At 45.6% G+C, this 17,290-nt stretch overlaps 1 protein-coding gene across 6 annotated transcripts in view; it reads left to right on the top strand.

Moving 5' to 3' along the window:
• The window catches only part of TMEM117 (transmembrane protein 117), a 430,756-nt gene that overhangs the window by 82,174 nt on the left and 331,292 nt on the right, over positions 1-17,290 (top strand). For 2 of the 6 annotated variants that reach the window (XM_090042377.1, XM_090042378.1), the window contains exon 2: positions 9,228-9,358. The exons of the other annotated variants lie outside the window; for them this stretch is intronic. The gene's annotated coding sequence lies outside the window, so the exon portion shown is untranslated. The remainder of the gene's footprint in view (positions 1-9,227; positions 9,359-17,290) is intronic. 6 annotated transcript variants of the gene reach the window in all.

Here is a 17,290-nt window from a genome sequence, read left to right on the forward strand (position 1 = left end):
TGAGGGCACCGAGTCACCCTAGATGAGGCACAGACTGGAGTACGTCGGGGTACTGTGTCAACGAGGACTAAAGGCAGCCTCCCTTAATACTCTTAATACTCTTAACATGAAAGACGTGGCAGGAAAGAACGAGGGTGAATTGACACTGACTTGGCACGGTAGGGGGCGCCAGGAGAGATCACGGCTGCTCTTAGGATCCCACCCTGTGACAATTACTGTTGCCTGCACCCTCGCAGATGATCTCTGGGCTTATACTCGTGGCCCACACTGGGGCCCTTCTGTGCACCCATGCCCACACTGGGGCCTAGCCTCACGATCCCTGCCCACAGTGGGGCTTCTCACAATCCCACAATCAAGGCTCAGGTGCCGTGCCTGGCCCCCAGAGCCCCACTGGGGCTTCCCACAATCAAGGCTCAGGTGGCTGTAGCCGTGCCTGGCACCCCAGACTCCTTCCTCTGTGCTCTTGCCTGCACTGGGGCCTGGGTCAATACACCCCAAAACGCTCTGGCGCTACTATGGAGCCCCCATGAGGCCTCCTCCAACCCCTATTAGCCTTACCCGGTCCTCTGGTGTAACAACAAACAACAGAATGTAATAACATGAGCCAATCAGCTACAATACAAAACTAAGCCTCCTGACTAAAACGTAAACTCTAAACCATCAGGCCATTTATCCTCCCAAATCCCTACCGGGGCTTCTTCCACCTGGTCTCCTTCCATGGAAGCTGTTCAGGCCATCAGACTTCTCTACCCTGCCTGCTTCCACAGAGCTCCGACTTCCTCGGCTGCCAGAGGGGAACTGCCTCTGGCCTCAGCCTGGCTTGTTTATATAGGCCAGGCCCTGCCCCCTTCTGGTCAGCTGACCAACTGTGGTTACCCCAGCAACTGGCACCTGTAACTCTTTCTAGGAGCAGGGCACTTTAGTGTCCTGCGACAGGCTGATTCAGAGGGGCTGTGATTCAATTTAGGGATTTGAGTCACTGTCCCAATTCATAGATTTCATAGATATCATAGACATTAGGGCTAGAAGGGACCTCGGAAGATCAAGTCCAGCGCCCTGCCCGAAGGGTAGGAAGTCAGCTGGGGTCATAGGATCCTAGCAAGATAAGCATCCAATTTACTTTTGAAGGTATTCAAGGTAGGTGCTTAAACCACCTCTGATGGCAGGCTATTCCAGACTGTCCCAGGGAGCTAGGACGAGACTTACTGGCACCAGCAGAGAAGCCCGCGCGGCGCGTCTGCTGCTTGTTTGTACCGACGTGGCTGGAAGATGAAGTCATCGCGAGCAGGCGGCTGGCGGGGATAAAAACGGCCGCTGGAGAAAAGAAGGGGGGCACGGAGGAAATGGGACATGGGCCCACAGTAGGGGGGTGGAGAGACCCCGAATGGGACAGGTGGCAAACTCCTCAGTAAGAGGGGCAGAAAGCCCCAGAGCAGGACAGGCAGTTTTCCCAGTAAGGGGAGCAGAGAGCTCCAGAGCGGAGCAGGCAGCAGCTTTCCCAGTAAGGGGGACAGAGGGCTCCAGAGCGGAGCTGACAGCAGCTTCCCCAGTAAGAGGGGCAGAGAGCCCTAGAGAAGAGCAGCAACCCGCTCAACCAGAGGGAAGAGCAGTAACAACAGCCGGCTGCAGGGCATTGGGTGAGCAGAACCAGACAAGCAGACCGGAGACAGAACACAAGGAGAGGGAAGCCAACAGAACGTTCGACGAGGGAACCCCAGGTCCTGGACTGGAAGCTTGTGAGACCCACAGGTCGAGTGCTGGGGTGGAGGTGCGGGGACACAACCCTGCCAGAGGGGACCAGGACCCGGAAGAGCCCTGAGGGGGCATAGTTGGGCAGAGGTCATCGCCAACCAGCCGTGGCCAGAAACCTAGAGGGGTATTAGGGTGATTGAGCGGCAGGTATTGCCCAAGAGGACCCGGGGAGGTCCGAACAAGGACCCAGCCAGTAAGGGGCTGTGGGGTTGCGCTTTTGAGTTGTTTATTGTTTTTGTTTTTCCAGTCGAGGATACCCCAGCAGGAACCGTAGGGGTGGCACAGTCAGGGAGATAAGGTTAGGGAAACTTTGGCAGGGCCCAGCCTGAGCTGCAACCCTGTAGCGGGTCAAACAGGACATAGCAGGAGAGGACGGGGCCAGCAGGCCCATGAGTAATCCTATGAGGGCAGGACAGGCCAAGGGAAGCAACCAGCCCAGCAAGAAGAGGTCAGACCCACAAAAGCGGGGGAGAACACTAGAGGTGGCGTGAGGCCAGGGTGCAGGGGTGGCGGAGCCCCGCAACATGACAACTGAGGGATCCCGGGCCGTGGAGCACCCATGAACTGACCTTGACTGAACTTAACACCAAGTCGTGGCAGGTGAGAACCAAGGTGGGGACTGGATGTTAAGAAAGCTACTCGATCCCGTAGTGATCCAGGGAGATCAGCGGCATCCTCCTTGCTGAAGGTGAGCCATCTACGGGGAGGGTCCTTGTTCGGCGGTCACACAGACCTTGGGGGCTCAGACAGTAAAGAAATTCTTCCTTATGTCCAGCCTGAAATGGTCTTGCAGTAGTTTATGACTGTTTGACCTCATCATCCCTTGGGGTGCTCTGGTGAACAAATTCGATTTGGCCAAATCAGATTTGGAGATTTGGCTATAGACTATAATGGGGAATCACTAAAATACCTATAACTTTGTCATTTTTTTGCAGATTCAGATGAAACCAGCAGGGATGGTAGCCCTTTTTGAGGACATGAGGCCTGCCACGTTTCAAGGAGACAGGTGTAGGGGTTTCTGTGAAACTGCACCTCAAACTGTTGAAAGCAAAACGTGTATCACTTGCGTGTGCTAAGATGTGTAGGTTGTAGCCGTGTTGGTCTAAGAACATAGGCAGACAAGGTTCTTTGGGTCAATCTGATATCTTCTGTTAGACCAACTGAATAGTTGGAGAAATATCTTAGCAAGCTTTCAGGTTTAAAAACCCTTCATCAGGCTGAGGAAGCATCTGCATTTGGTGTGTGTGCTCTTCCTGGATGGAATGAATAGTAAAGAAGCCAGAGGCTGGTATGCATTCAGGAAAGTGAGTCAGTGAAAATGGCCTCCCTACCCTACCCAGGCCTCCCTACCCTGACAGGGTGAAGTTTTATGTCATGCTCAGGACCTGGGGTCTCCTCCTTCCCCATGGCCCCAGCTCATACCTTCAAGTTCTTCCTGGTATGGAAGCTTAGCAGGTAGATGTTCTTTCCCTGCTGGCTGGTGATAAACTAAACTACTGCTTCCAGCTCTGAGAGTGGGGCATTAAATGGTTCTGAAAGCAAATAAAAAAAGCAAATAGGTGCAGAGTGAGAAGGGTGGCACTCACGCCATTTGCACATGGAGCTTGGGGAACCCCAGCAGCAGGAGGTTCACCTTCAGAAACACCGGCAAACCAGGATCCAAAGAGTTGTGGTGGAGTGTGTCAAGTATTTCAGTCACTTGCAGACCTGTAGGACACTGCCTGCCAGCCAACTTTGGTGAGACAGTTTCTAATTGGAGACCTACATACCCACTTTTCGCTTGCCACAACTTGGTGTTAAAGGAGTTGGTTCAGTACCTGGATGTCTAGTCCCATTAGTGTCCCACAGTCATCCCGCGAGGTCCTATGTTCCTGAGGGCTCTGCCACCCCTACACACTCGCCTGTTCCACCGGGTTCTGTTCAGCCAGTTGGTCTTTCGATGTGACCTCAATTCCAAGCAAAACAGGAAAAACAAGAAAACAAAACCAGGCACTCCTGGCCTGGGTTACTATTCCAGCTGCTTTTAGCTGAGAGCAAAAAAACCAGAATTGACTTTTGTGAAGACCGTCCCTCTTTTCTGCCCATTTCCTCTCTTTGGTGGCTCTCTCTGAGCCTCTTGTTGAGGTTGCCATGATTCCTTTTGTCACATTAGGTCCATCGGTGACACCATTTTGGCGTGTGCCACTTTTACGTGCTTTACTGTACCGCCAATCTTTAGTGCCCCTCTATTAGGGACATTACGGTACAAAACTCTGCCGGGCTCTGCCAGCTTCCGGTGTGATAACAAACAGTTCTGAGCCCTGCGGGGTCAGCCGTCTTGGCTCTAAGTTTGCTCTGTGGGGCTTATTCTCTGCAAGAGCCTCCTACCGGCTCTCCACATCGCTCTCAGAGTTCCCTGCAGCGTGTGTCGGCTTGCTCCTCCTCCTCCTTCTGGTTCTACGCTCCCTCTTTTTGCCTGTTCTGGGCTCTTCTTTATACCGGTGTTGGAGGTCCCTGCCCCTCCCCTTCAGAAACACTTGGGTAAGGGAGATTTCTGCCAGGCTTTTTGGAGCTGTGAACCTGGGGCCGCTGAGCCTTTGTTTAGCCCTTGTGATTTTGGAGCCCTGTGACTCTTTCTCTTTCTCACAGGGTGTCACAACATCCCCAGAAATGCTGAACACCCTCTCACTTGGAACACTGGTTGGTGGACAGGACAGGTATTCCTGAGCAACCATGGCCAGAGCCTGCCACACTTGGCTGCAGGTTGTCCAATAGGCCAAGGGGTCACAGTGCAGTGGTAAGATAGGTAGCCACCGAGGCTTCTCTGCTACCTGCCGGATGGTGGGGTCTGCTGCCTCTGGACCCCAACATTGAAGCTATGCCCTTGGCCCACATTGGCAGTGGGTGTGGTGGAGGAAATTGGCTGGTAGTTGGAGTGCTGGCACAGGAAAGTGGGATCCCCCTTTTCCACGTCCCCCTGTCTCTGCCCTTCTGCCTTCCTGACTCTGTTCACCAGCACATCCATCCAGTGATTGAGGGTTTTGCTGCTGCAGACGCTCCCCTTCACCCTTGGGTTGCACATGCCCACCAGCACATGGACCACACTGGTCCACAACAGATCCAGCCGTTTTTTGATGTTCTCCTTCAGCCACTTCTGGTGAAAGTGGCCTGCCCCAGCCAGGAATATTGATCCCCTGGAACTTCTCCATTTGATTCCCAAGCTCCTTCACTATGGGGATCACCTGGCTAAGGAGGGCATGGCCAGCACTGAAGCTCTTAGTGGCCTCAAGGAATGGCTTGAGGACCACCAAGATCCAGGAGATGGTATCCCACTCAGTTTCTTAAAAGGTGCCACTGATCCCAATCTCCCTTCTGAGACTTTTTAATGGGTCTCCTGATTTGATTTCAATTTGGAGATTCGGCTGCTGAATCAGGCCAAATCGCTGAATCAAATCTCCTACTAAAGCTTAGCACAGCCCTATTCTGGTGTCTTTCCTTTTAATGTTGCTTGTTTTAAACATGCTTATTCCCACTTAAGTCAAATGGTGAATTTTTATGTTTGTGGCAAAACTCACCATGAGTTTCATTGTACAAAATTTCATGCAGGTTTTGTTCTGAATAGGGATGTGTTTAAGCACATGCTTAAATACTTTACTGAACTGGGTCCTTATTATAAATAAATCTTTAGTTGATGAAATCATGTGTGCACAAATACGCAAGTTATATTTTTTAACCATAAAGAAACAGGGTACAAGTATAACCATCCCTAAAATATTTTAATTGTATTCCATGGTTACAGAACTTTTAAATACAGTATATATTTTTAATGCAGTTACATGTACACCCTGGTGCCCCTGGAAAAATATACTTCCCAGTACTTGTTTTTTAATTTTACCTTTTTCCCAACGTGTCCTCTCAAAAGGTTTAGACACATCTCAAGCAGGGCCAAGGCAGTGATCCTCCCCCTCTATGCAACACTGGTCAGGCTGCAGCTGGAGTACTCCGTTCAGTTCTGGGTGCTGCACTTCAGGAGGGACGTGGACAGCATTGAGAGGGTCCAGAGGAGGGCCACCCACATGATCTGGGGACCTCAAGGCAGACCCTACATAGAGACCATAACCTGTTCAGCCTTCACAAGAGAAGGCTAAGGGGGGACCTTGTGGCCATCTATAAACACACTAGGGGGGACTAGCGGGGTTTGGGAGAGACCGTGTTCCCCCTTGCGCCCCCCAGGGTAACAAGGAATAACGGCCACAAGTTGTTAGAGGGTAGGTTTAGACTAGACATCTGAAGGCACTACTTCACAGTCGGGGCGGCTAGGATATGGAACCAACTTCCAAGGGATGTGGTGATGGCTCCTACCCTGGGGGTCTTTAAGAGGAGGCTTGGCATCTACCTGGCTGGGGTCAATTGAGCCCAGTTTTATCTCCTGCCCAGGGCAGGGGGTCGGACCTGATGATCTGCAAGGTCCCTTCCAACCCTACTTCTATTAATTCTATGAATTTTAGACAAATTATGGGATATGTATGCCATTTGTTTCATAGAACAAGGTTCTGAGAGAGGCAGTTTTTTTCCTCAGTATAGTTAATGGCCAACTGGACTTCAAGGGCCACCAGAGAGCTGTACTTATTTACACTAGATGAGGATAATTTTAAAGACATTTAATTAGGCCTCTATCCCTACACATTCCATAGTATCCCACGTAGACATAGGTATTATCCTAAATACATATGTATTACCCAAGAACCTTGTCCACTTAGGCATATGTATTATCCTCCGGTTAGGCTTTTGTGTTCAGTGCCAACAGATGTTGTGTTGTTATAATTCATTGGACTTCCCAAACAGAGAGCACCAACAGCCCTTGCATCTTAAAGTGCCCCAGGTAGACATAAACAACATATTAATGATGATTCTTACTTAAGCAGATTCTTCATGGAACAAAATATTTGGTTTGTGCTCTGATGTTCAGCAAGTTCTAGATCTTGCATAGTGTCAGAGGGAATCATTTTCACAACAGTGAACCTTTCACCCAAGCTCAGCTACTAAAACTCACTTAAGTATTCCAGTAGTTTTAACCTTGTTTTGACTGAAGATAGACATGCTTTCCATCAACTGGTGAATCAGTCATAGTTCTTAGTTCCTTGTATTAAATCTGCTAAGAGTACCTGCATTTTTCCAGAATCAGACTTGAGTAATTTCTTCTGCCTTTAGATCCATGCACAGGAGAAATGTCAGTAATATCTCATGGTCCACAAGGATTGTTGCCACGAGGTTGTGAAAAAAGTGGAGCTGTCTTGTCATAATTTATTAATACAGCATGTTACAGGGATGTTTAGTATGTGAATATATTATTTTAATGCAATACAGGACTGTAAGGGAAAGCAAGCAGGAAGTAAAAAAGGATTCCTTATAAGCTACATTTTTGCAAACATTTTAGGGTAGTTAAGTGACAAGTCCAGGGTTGGAAAAGGCCCAACAACAAACAATCAAACAGACTGCATTAGTTTTAAAAACAAACTCTCTCAAAAGGAAAGGGGTTCATTCAGAAAAACCCAGCTGAGACACAGACACCTGCTGGGGTGTCAGAAGAAGCTGCATTTGCGTTGGTTCCCCTCAGGGTGAAGTATGTCATTAGGAAAGAGGGACCTATGTAGGCTGTTTTAAAATCCCCTTTCTCTATAAGTTTTCTTCCTACATATAAAATAAGCAACAATGGCTTTTGAACAGGTTTTTTTCTCACTATATATGTGACTGGTCATGCACACATGAAGCTGAGAATCACAGATGCTGAACCCAATTGGACCTGCTGGGTATGCACAATTAACATATGGGCTAATTACGGATAGTCAAAAACTTAGCTGAATCAATTCAATCTTTGCAGGTTAGTCTAAGTTGCGTAGATTGAACGAATAAGCAAGTGAACAGATATTTACTTTTGAATCTGGAAATGCAGCCATATGCCTGCAGTCCAGCCCAGAAGCCAGGGGGTCCTAGAGCATGCCTCCCTGCTCAGGGTGCTAGAGTATGGCTCGCATGGCTAGGGACAGAAATTACACATAAACTAGTATAAGTGACTGGAAACCAATTCAAATCTGTAACACAACAGAAATTCAGTGCACATAAGTCACTATCAAAATGGCTGAAACCAGCCTAAGATAAACCTGGATAGATGTAGTATCAGACTTGACTGATTTAGGTTAAATTGGTTTACTGAACTTCTGTCCCAGATCCCTCCAGATTCAAATTAACTTGGACCTCCAGGATGCTTTGCATCTCCCCCGCAAAACCCTCCTTACAGGTTGGGCAGGCTAGCCTTGTCTCAAGCTGTCTGCTCCAGCCAAGCAGGGTGGCATGCCCCTGGCTTCTGGCCTGGGCCACCGCAGGTATGTGACTGCATTCCCCGAATCAGAAGTCAATGTCTGTTCACTTGTTTATCAGTTCAGTCTAAGCAGCTTAGACTGACAAGCCAAGATTGAATAGTTTCAGCCTTGGGTTTTTTGACTGAACTTAGCCATAGTGTGTCATAGCCTAGGGCCCTGCCCAGGAGTGGTAGAATTATGTGATTTTGTTCTAGGGGAGATCAGACATGGCCCTCACTTAAAGGGGTGCACTGAAAGGGACTGGAGAGGGGACAGACAAGTAGCTAGTGCTGTACCATGACATAGACATTCTGTGGCGTCTCCATGGTGACACTGATGCGACTTCTGGAATATCTTGTGACTGAAGAGACCAACTACATAATAGTGATTTCCTGTCCCTCTATTAAAATAAATATCCTTTTAAATATGAGGAACAGCTTAACCAATATGAGGAATAATATGGCCAAATAAATTAAGGTGAAAAAATGTATTTCATTTCAAGCATAAGTTTTCATATAATTCAATATCTTCTAGCTCTTTTTATTTCTTGTGAAATAATGTATTTCTATTTAAAGAAAACAGAAACCATTTAAAATGTTGACAATTTCAGCTAATACATTTTTTATTACTTTTAAGTAAATATAAAAATAATTCGGACATTAAAGAGAAACTATTTCTTTTCTTTTCTTTTTTACATTTATACATTTTTCATTTTTAAAATATTGCTGTTCACAAAATGAATATAATAGTTAAAAGAATGAAATAGCTATTTTTTACCCATCCTATGGACACCATGTGACATTTCTAACCCTTTAGAAACCTGATGTGATAACTGTGACACATTGTTCTTTTATTACATTTTGATGTCTAATTGTATGGATGTCACTTTCTCATTTCAGAATACTGCAGTGTTATAGTCACTGATAATGCTTTAATCACTTGGTAGCATTGTAACTGCAGCCTGGAGTGCGGATTGCATACAAAGATCATGTGGGCATATGCCACCTAATCAGATCCATGCCATAGAAGTGGTCTGACATTGCCTTGCAGGCTTGTTTTCTCCCTATGTCACCTGACTGAAATGTCTTTCCTGACTGAAATGTTTTTGTCTAACCAAAATTTTTTGACTCAACACAGGGGAAATTAAATATCCTGTAAAATTAAGGAGGCCAGAGGCGGATCCAGAGGGGATGCTATGACAGGTTTGCCACCTCCCTTTCAGACTGCCCCACAGGTGCAGCAGATGGGACTTTAAGTCCCTGAAGCAGGTAAGAAATTTCCCCCTTCCACTCTTGGCAACCCCTCTCTTCTCCTCTGTGTTCAGTGACATGTCCCCACCCCTTCCCTTACCTCCTTTCCCATTGCCCCCATCCGCCCATCTGGTCTTTCCACTGCCACTGTCCAAAGCTGAAACCAACTCCTTGCACTTCTGCTCCTTGCAATGCTAGATGGAGTGGGCTAGGAGGGGCTGGGACAGTGCCAATGGAAGGCAGATATCCCAAACCCCTTTCTGCACCCAGAGACATAAGTAAAGAGGGCAAGTGGGGGAATGGGAAGAAAGGAGAAGGGAGGTGCCACTGAGCATGGAAGGGAGGGGCACGGCTGCCAAGAACCAAGATGGGATGACAGATTCTTACCTGAATCGGGGGCTTTAAAAAAGTCCCTGCAGCATGGTCTGCTCTCCTGGCAGGGAGGTGTAAGAGGAGGGGAGCCTGGAAGTGGGGGTGCAGCTACCCCTGTGGCATCAGTTGCTTCTCACACACCCCACTTTTCAAAATCCTGGATTCACCTATGAAGGAGGCCAAACTACTTGGCATAATGGCCTATTTTGGTTTTAAACTATGAAATGTATAATGCTATAACAGAGGCATAGGCAAGCAGTTTTTCACCCTGGGCAGCAGTGATGAACGGGCCAGTGGCTGGGTTACAGGCAGCAGTGGCTCTTGTTTTTGCACCTTCCCCAAGTTGATTCTTGGGGCTGGTGCTCTATTTGCACCTCTTTAGTTATGCTACTGTGCTATAGTCTTGCACCCTGTCCCTGGCTAAGGAATAAATTGCAATGGGTGAGATCTGCTGCTGTTGTGGTTTGAGTAGCAGTATTGCAACTAGTGAGCTATGTAGATATTTGCCATTTGAGGATATAGCACACTATTTTCATTTTCTTTCAACTCTTCAGTGTTCGGCAATTCAAGTTGCTAAACTCAAAAGCACTTTTAAGGGATGTTCAGCTAATAGCGGCAAGTAATTTTATAAAAAGCAGTTTCCCAAGAGGAAGTGATTTGAGGTTCCAAAAAATTGTATTTAAAAGTGCAACATATCTGCAGAATTAGTTACCTCTCTTCCAGACTTACACACACATTTGAATATTTCCATTCATTGGAGTGAATCTACTTACCTATATAGAATTAGGCTCTTGAGTAAGTCTTGGTAAGACCAGGACCGTAACATTTGTAAATATATCATCTTTGCTAGAGAATATAGCTTACCAGTTTTAAAATATCTGAAAATTTATTGTGCATCTATTCTTTCAATAAAGTACAAAGAAAAATTGAGTAAGGTCAAAGACTCAGAGAAAGCTTGAAAGTGCTGTTTTAACTTAATGGAGTATTTATGATCGGTTGCAACCCCCAAAATATTTATGCACTTGTAAACCATGGTGTTTTGTGACTATACAAAATCAGAGCATAAAAATTGTTCCTATTAGTGTCTAGCAGAAGCTAATATATGGTGTCAGACTTTCTTGTTGCTTTATTCTTTGCTATACACTTCAGTCAAAAAACCCACATATCTAACTGTAAAATTTAAAATGAGCTTCTCAATTAAATACTAGCCTGATTTGTTTCAACTATTGTATAATTCATCTAAAAGGGAAAATATTTGTGCGTATCTAAGGCAAAGAGTTCTCTTGTACACTACAATGTTGTATTTAGATTTGTTAAGAAGTTGGCTCCAACTAAATAATGAAGATATTTAAAAATCCTCCTGAAGTTCTTCCTATTGTTAAAAATTTAAGAGGATAAAAACTTTCTAGTCAGTGGAGCTGATTGGAAAATATTATCATTTTCCATCTATAGGAAATTCTTACTTTTGTCGAAGTAACTGAAGATTTTTCAGTTGGAGATGAAAAGCTTGTGGTTTTTAAGCTAAAATCTGGAAGTTTTTCAATGGAGTAGTCTGGATTTCCATAGAAAATAGACATTTACTGCTAAAAATTTAGGTTGGTTGAATGTCCACTTAAAACAGCTTAGATAGAATTTTTTCAACATGTCTGGCTCCGAGTACACTGTAATCAAGAAATGAAAATCCCTGCCCCCATTTTAACTCAGAGTTCAGTTTGCCAGGCAATAGAGCACAGGTTCTCACCCTTTTAGATGCAAAACACACTTCGTTAAACTAAGGCATCCTTGGTTAGACTGAAGGCAGTCCTTGGAAAGTGCCAGCTCTTATCTTTCACTCATTTTTGACTATGGAAAACAAATAAAGCATTCTTTCTGTTGCAGAGAACTCAGAAAGTCCATAACAGGTTAGAATGTATTGAATACTATGGATTCCTATTTGGAAATTTCTGCGTGTATCTTGTGACTCCTGTTTACCAACCTAACAGTGCTCATATTATGCCTCACCCTTAAAAGGACCTAATGGCACCCTGTTTGAGAATCACAGCAGTAGGGGGTACAAAGGGAGACTGACATATAACAACAAAGCCCCCTCTTACCTACACAATATTAAAAGTGTGGACAGGCTACAAATTTCCAGGACCATGAAACCGGGGAAAAGCGGGTACAGTTATTCAAGCCTCCAGATCATCATAGAGCATGGCAAGACCATAGATGCTGTTAGCACTCAGCAGCCAGGTGCTGGTGTGGAGTGATTTCAGTATGATTTATGGGGGTCCCCTCTCCAGAGGTTCCTGAGGACACCTGAGTACAGAGGAAAGTGCTAATCAGCTGGCTGCCTAGGGAACCACACCCACTGGGGGTCTCTCCCCCCAACCTCAAACATGGATTATAGAGCCACAAGACACTTAAGCAACATATTTCTCTACAAATGTTAATAGTCTAAATGTTTCCTGTTAGGGTCCATCCTTTATCTGTAGCAGTATGATTTTGCCCTGGACTTAGATTGGGTCTTTGATTTTGTCAGCATATTCTAAAAGTTAAAATGAGAAACTACCAAAAGGACTCTACAACATTTTGAAAAGAGAAACAAAATGACAAGATTTGTTATAGAAAATACCAGCTTGAAAGTGTTACTTACTGTAGAGACTTAAGGTTTATTTTAATTTCATTTATCTTTCCTGTCCCCTATATTCAGTGAGGACAAATGCAAAGTCCTGCACTTGGATGGAAAAATTGCATGCCCAAATATAGACCGGGGAATGACTGGCTAGGCAGAGAAGGACCTAGGGCTCACACTTAACCATAAACTGGATATAAGCCAACAGTATATTCCAGTTGCTAAAAAAAGCCAACAGAATACTGGGTTGTATTAACAGAGCATCACATGCAAATGAAGGGAAGTGATTCTTTCATTTTTTTCAGCACTAAGGCCTCACATAGAATATTGTGTTCACTTTTGGGCCTCACACGTCAAGAAAAACTTGCTTGGAAAAAGTCCAGTGGAAAGCAATAGAAATGATTAGGAGCCTGGCATTGGCAATGCAAAAGGGGTGCACCTGGGTGCACGTGCACCCCCTGGAAGTGCCAGCTGCAAAACCAGAAGTGCTCGGCAATCAACCAAGTTGTACAAGTCCCCTGGCACAACTTTACAAGCACTCGTGGTGCTCTGGTGAGGTACTTGAGGACTGGAAGAGGGCCAATGTGGTCCCCATCTTCAAAAAAGGCAGGAAGGAGGACCCGGGAAACTATAGGCCGGTTAGTCTTACCTCGATCCTAGGCAAGCTGTTCGAGAAAATTATGCTGGCACACATCCAGGAGGGGCCAGCAGGGGACTTCATGCTTAGGGGCAACCAACATGGGTTCATCAGTGGCAGGTCCTGTCAGACCAACCTGGTGGCCTTTTACGATCAGATCACCAGATCATTAGATGCAGGGGTAGCAGTGGATATAATCTTCCTGGACTTCTGGAAGGCTTTCGACACTGTCTCTCACCCCCTTCTCATTAAGAAACTGGGGGACTGTGGTGTAGACACCCACACAGTCAAATGGGTCGCCAGCTGGCTGGTGGGCCGCACCCAGAGGGTGGTAGTGGATGGGTCCTTCTCAAGCTGGAAGGACGTGGGCAGCGGGGTTCCGCAGGGCTCGGTCCTCGGGCCCGCACTGTTCAACATCTTCATCAGTGATTTGGATGAGGGGGTAAAAAGCACCCTGTTCAAATTTGCTGATGACACTAAGATGTGGGGGGACGTGGGCACACGGGAAGGATGCAACAGGCTACAGTCAGACCTAGACAGGTTACAAGGGTGGGCAGACGAGAATAAGATGGGTTTCAACACAGACAAGTGCAAGGTGATGCACCTTGGGAGGAACAACCGGCACCATACCTACAGGTTAGGGAACTCCCCTCTTGTCAGCACGGAGGCAGAAAAGGATCTGGGGGTCATCATTGACTTCAAGATGAACATGGGCTGGCAGTGTGGGGAGGCAGTTAGGAAGGTCAACTGCACCTTGTCATGCATCCACAGATGCATCTCGAGCAGGTCCAAAGAGGTGATCCTCCCCCTCTATGCGGCACTGGTCAGGCTGCAGCTGGAGTATTGCGTCCAGTTCTGGGCGCCACATTTCAAGAGGGATGTCTACAGCATGGAGAGGGTCCAGAGGAGGGCCACTCACATGATCAGGGGACAGCAGGGCAGGCCCTATGAGGAGAGGCTATGGGACCTGAACCTGTTCAGCCTCCAAAAGAGAAGGCTGAGGGGGGATCTTGTGGCCCGTTATAAACTAGTCAGGGGGGATCAGCAGGCATTGGGGGAGTCACTGTTCCCCCAAGCACCGCCAGGAGTGACCAGGAATAACGGTCACAAGCTGGCAGAGGGCAGGTTTAGGTTAGATATCAGGAGGCGCTACTTCACAGTCAGGGCGGCTAGGATCTGGAACCAGCTTCCAAGAGAAGTGGTGCAGGCTCCTACCCTGGGGGTGTTTAAGAGGAGGTTATATGAACATCTTGCTGGGGTCATTTGACCCCAGTATTCTTTCCTGCCATGGCAGGGGGTTGGATTAGATGATCTGCTCAGGTCCCTTCTGACCCTAGAAACTATGAAACTATGAAACCACTGGAGGATTTCCCCCAGATGGGCTGCTGGTGGACCCCTCCTCCCCCCTGTCAGTGATCTGGTGTCCCCCCAGACTTGGGAGGCACCAGTCACCCATGGGGCCTTGGATGTACAAATTATGAGGAAAAGTCGAAAGAGCTAAAATAATTTAATCTGTAGGAGAGAAAACTCAGGGCGGATTTGATAACAGTTTTCAAAAGCCTGAAGGGCGATTACAGAGAGAATGCAGATGGGCTTTTTTCCTGGACAGGACTAGAAGCAATGGTCTCATGCTGCAGCAGAGGAAATGTATTTTGGAGATTAGGAGGAACTTTCTCATTATGAGGATGGTAAGGCATTGGTACAGGCTATCTACATAAGTTGTGGAATCTCCATGTTTGGAAGGTTTCAAGATTAGGTTAGACAGACATTTGGCTTGGGTGCTTTAGTAAGGGGATGATCCTTCCTTGAGCAGGGGACTGGACTAGATGACCTCCTAAGGTCCCTTTTTGCCCTACTTTCCTGCGATCCTGTGATCACATGTTCCTATGGTAGCTATTTTATTTCCATTGATTCTTGAAGTTAAATCCTATGTCTCAAAATGCTCACTGACTGTTCTTGTTGCTTCTCCAGATGGATGCTGCTTTTATCTGGATTAGTAGTTCTCAACCTTTTTAGACTCCAGGCACTCCTTAGTAGGCTTGAGGCATCTCTCGAAAAATATCATCTCTTAGTTTTCATTCTGTTTTTGGCCACAAAAAAATAATAGAGTAATTCTGTTGCAGAGAACTCAGAAAGACCACAGCAGGTCAGAATCTTTTTAACATTATGGATTCCTATTTGAAATATCTGAGTTTATCTTCCGAATCTTGTCTGTACACCTAATAGTGCTAACACTGTGCCACAGCACCCTGATTGAAAATCACTGATTTGGATCGTTAAGTTTTCTTATAATTTATGAACCTCTGAAGAACATACCCAAATAGCTGGATAGTTAAACCACCAGTTATTACCAAACAACATAAGTACAATTTTAAACTGAATGTTGTATATTTACCATGGTTATTTTATTATCAATCCAATAAGGTTCACTGTGAATTCAAAGTATAATTTGAGGAATGTACAAATTTGAAATAATTAATTTACTCCTGAGTTTTCCAGGTGGCAGAAAATTTGGCTAACTTCATCAAATGAACTTCTTATGATAAATACTGACTCACCTCTCCCTGCATTATCATTGTTTTGTTAAGTTAAAAACTTAACTAATAATTACCATTATTAGAAGCCATCCAGTATTATTCAGGCTAAATTGAGAATTAAAACATTATAATTCACACGAAATGTTCAGTATTATTCAAACTAAATCCAGCTGCAGGGTGTGAAGATTCTTTTCCTTTTCTGCTAAATAGAAATATTTCACAAAGGGGAGGAACGAGAGGAGGGAAAAGAGAAAGTGTGGCATGTGTTAAGGATGGGTAAAAAGGAATATTAACAATACATGACTATAAAGGATTGAAAGAGATCTTATTCTGAAATATGTAACTGAATGAAGGCATTAATGGAAGTCTCTTTTTTCAAGATCTTTCTTTAGATCTGTTCAAAAAATAAAATTCTTGATGCAACTTATTAATCTAGGAATTCATGTGCTGGAAAATAACTAAGGGAAAAATATCCTAAGTACTTCTATAAATCTCTACTTGCAAAAATTTCGTGCAGTTACTTGAAATTCTTGAGTGCTCTGTAGATTGATTAGGGATTTTTTAGCTGTCATCGTCTGTACTCACCTAGTAAAGTGTAGGTTGGAAAGTTATTTTTAAAGGCATTTTTACTGTAAGGGAAGCAGCAGGACTGTGATGGAGAGCATAACTGCTAGTAAAATTAAAATGAAACATTGAAAATTACAAGGTTAGAGCCTTTTAAATGAAAGCAACCTGTGAGAAAGAATGGTGATAACATTATTTTCAAATGGAACTTGTTCTGAAAGAAGAGCAGAGTTAAAGAATAAGCTTACCTGATTTCACATCACCTATTGTGATACTGCCATTCTACATAATAAGTAATAACTGAGAACATAAATTGATAGCAGTTAGTAGTAGCATTTGACACCTGGAATTAGTATTGTATTGATTAATACATAGTAATAGCGTCAAAAGAACCTTCTAGAAATAAAAATTCTGGTACTTAAGGTTCTGAAGATACAGGACCATTGCTGGCCTACTGTACAATGGACAGAGCAGGATTTCAGTATCTTGCCCAGTGTTTTTGCAGCCTCTTGGAACAAAGGATACCAGATGCATGTAAGTTCCCCATGCTCCTGCAGCCAGGAGATCCATTGCTAAACAGGGGGTGCTGGGGAATAGGAGGTAGGGGAGCACAGAAGAGGCAGAAGCTGCCTTTGAGAGCAGCCTTGAAAAGATTTTGTGGTAAAATTCCTTACCTCTGCGGAAGGAATCTATAAATGTAGAGCCTTATTTCAGGGTTTTTTATAGTGGGGTAATGAGTGTTGGCTCTGGGAGAATGAATAAAACAGGAAATCTCATGAAGTGTACAGCTGTAAAACAGAAGTCATGGGACTGAAGTTGCTTACCCAGTCCTTTCCTTCTGCCTCAAATTCTATTGTTAAGCAAGATTAACAGCTCCCAGTACTATGATCCCCAAAGAAGCCTTTTAGGATATTACAGAGCCCTACTTCCCCTTTCACCTGTGCATGTGTGCCCTTCCCTATCCCTGCAGCAGCTGCCAGAAGCCCGTGGCCTGTGGCCAGGCTGCCTTGGCCCTACCACTATCCTGCATTTGGAGGGGACTAAATCCACTGCCTATGTTGTGCCCCCTGCCACCAGGTGAGTGGGGCCCCGGGTGGGCTGGGGGAAGATAGGAACCTGGGTGGCTCATCCAGGCACATGGGAGGATCCTGCCACTGCATGCACCTTGGCGGGGGCCTGGAGGACACATGCTCCCCCAGTCTGTGTGGGGTTCGGGGCACAAAGCC

The sequence above is a fragment of the Crocodylus siamensis genome, chromosome 4, assembly GCF_052110815.1.
Source record: "Crocodylus siamensis isolate JL-2025a chromosome 4, ASM5211081v1, whole genome shotgun sequence".
Taxonomy (NCBI): domain Eukaryota; kingdom Metazoa; phylum Chordata; order Crocodylia; family Crocodylidae; genus Crocodylus; species Crocodylus siamensis.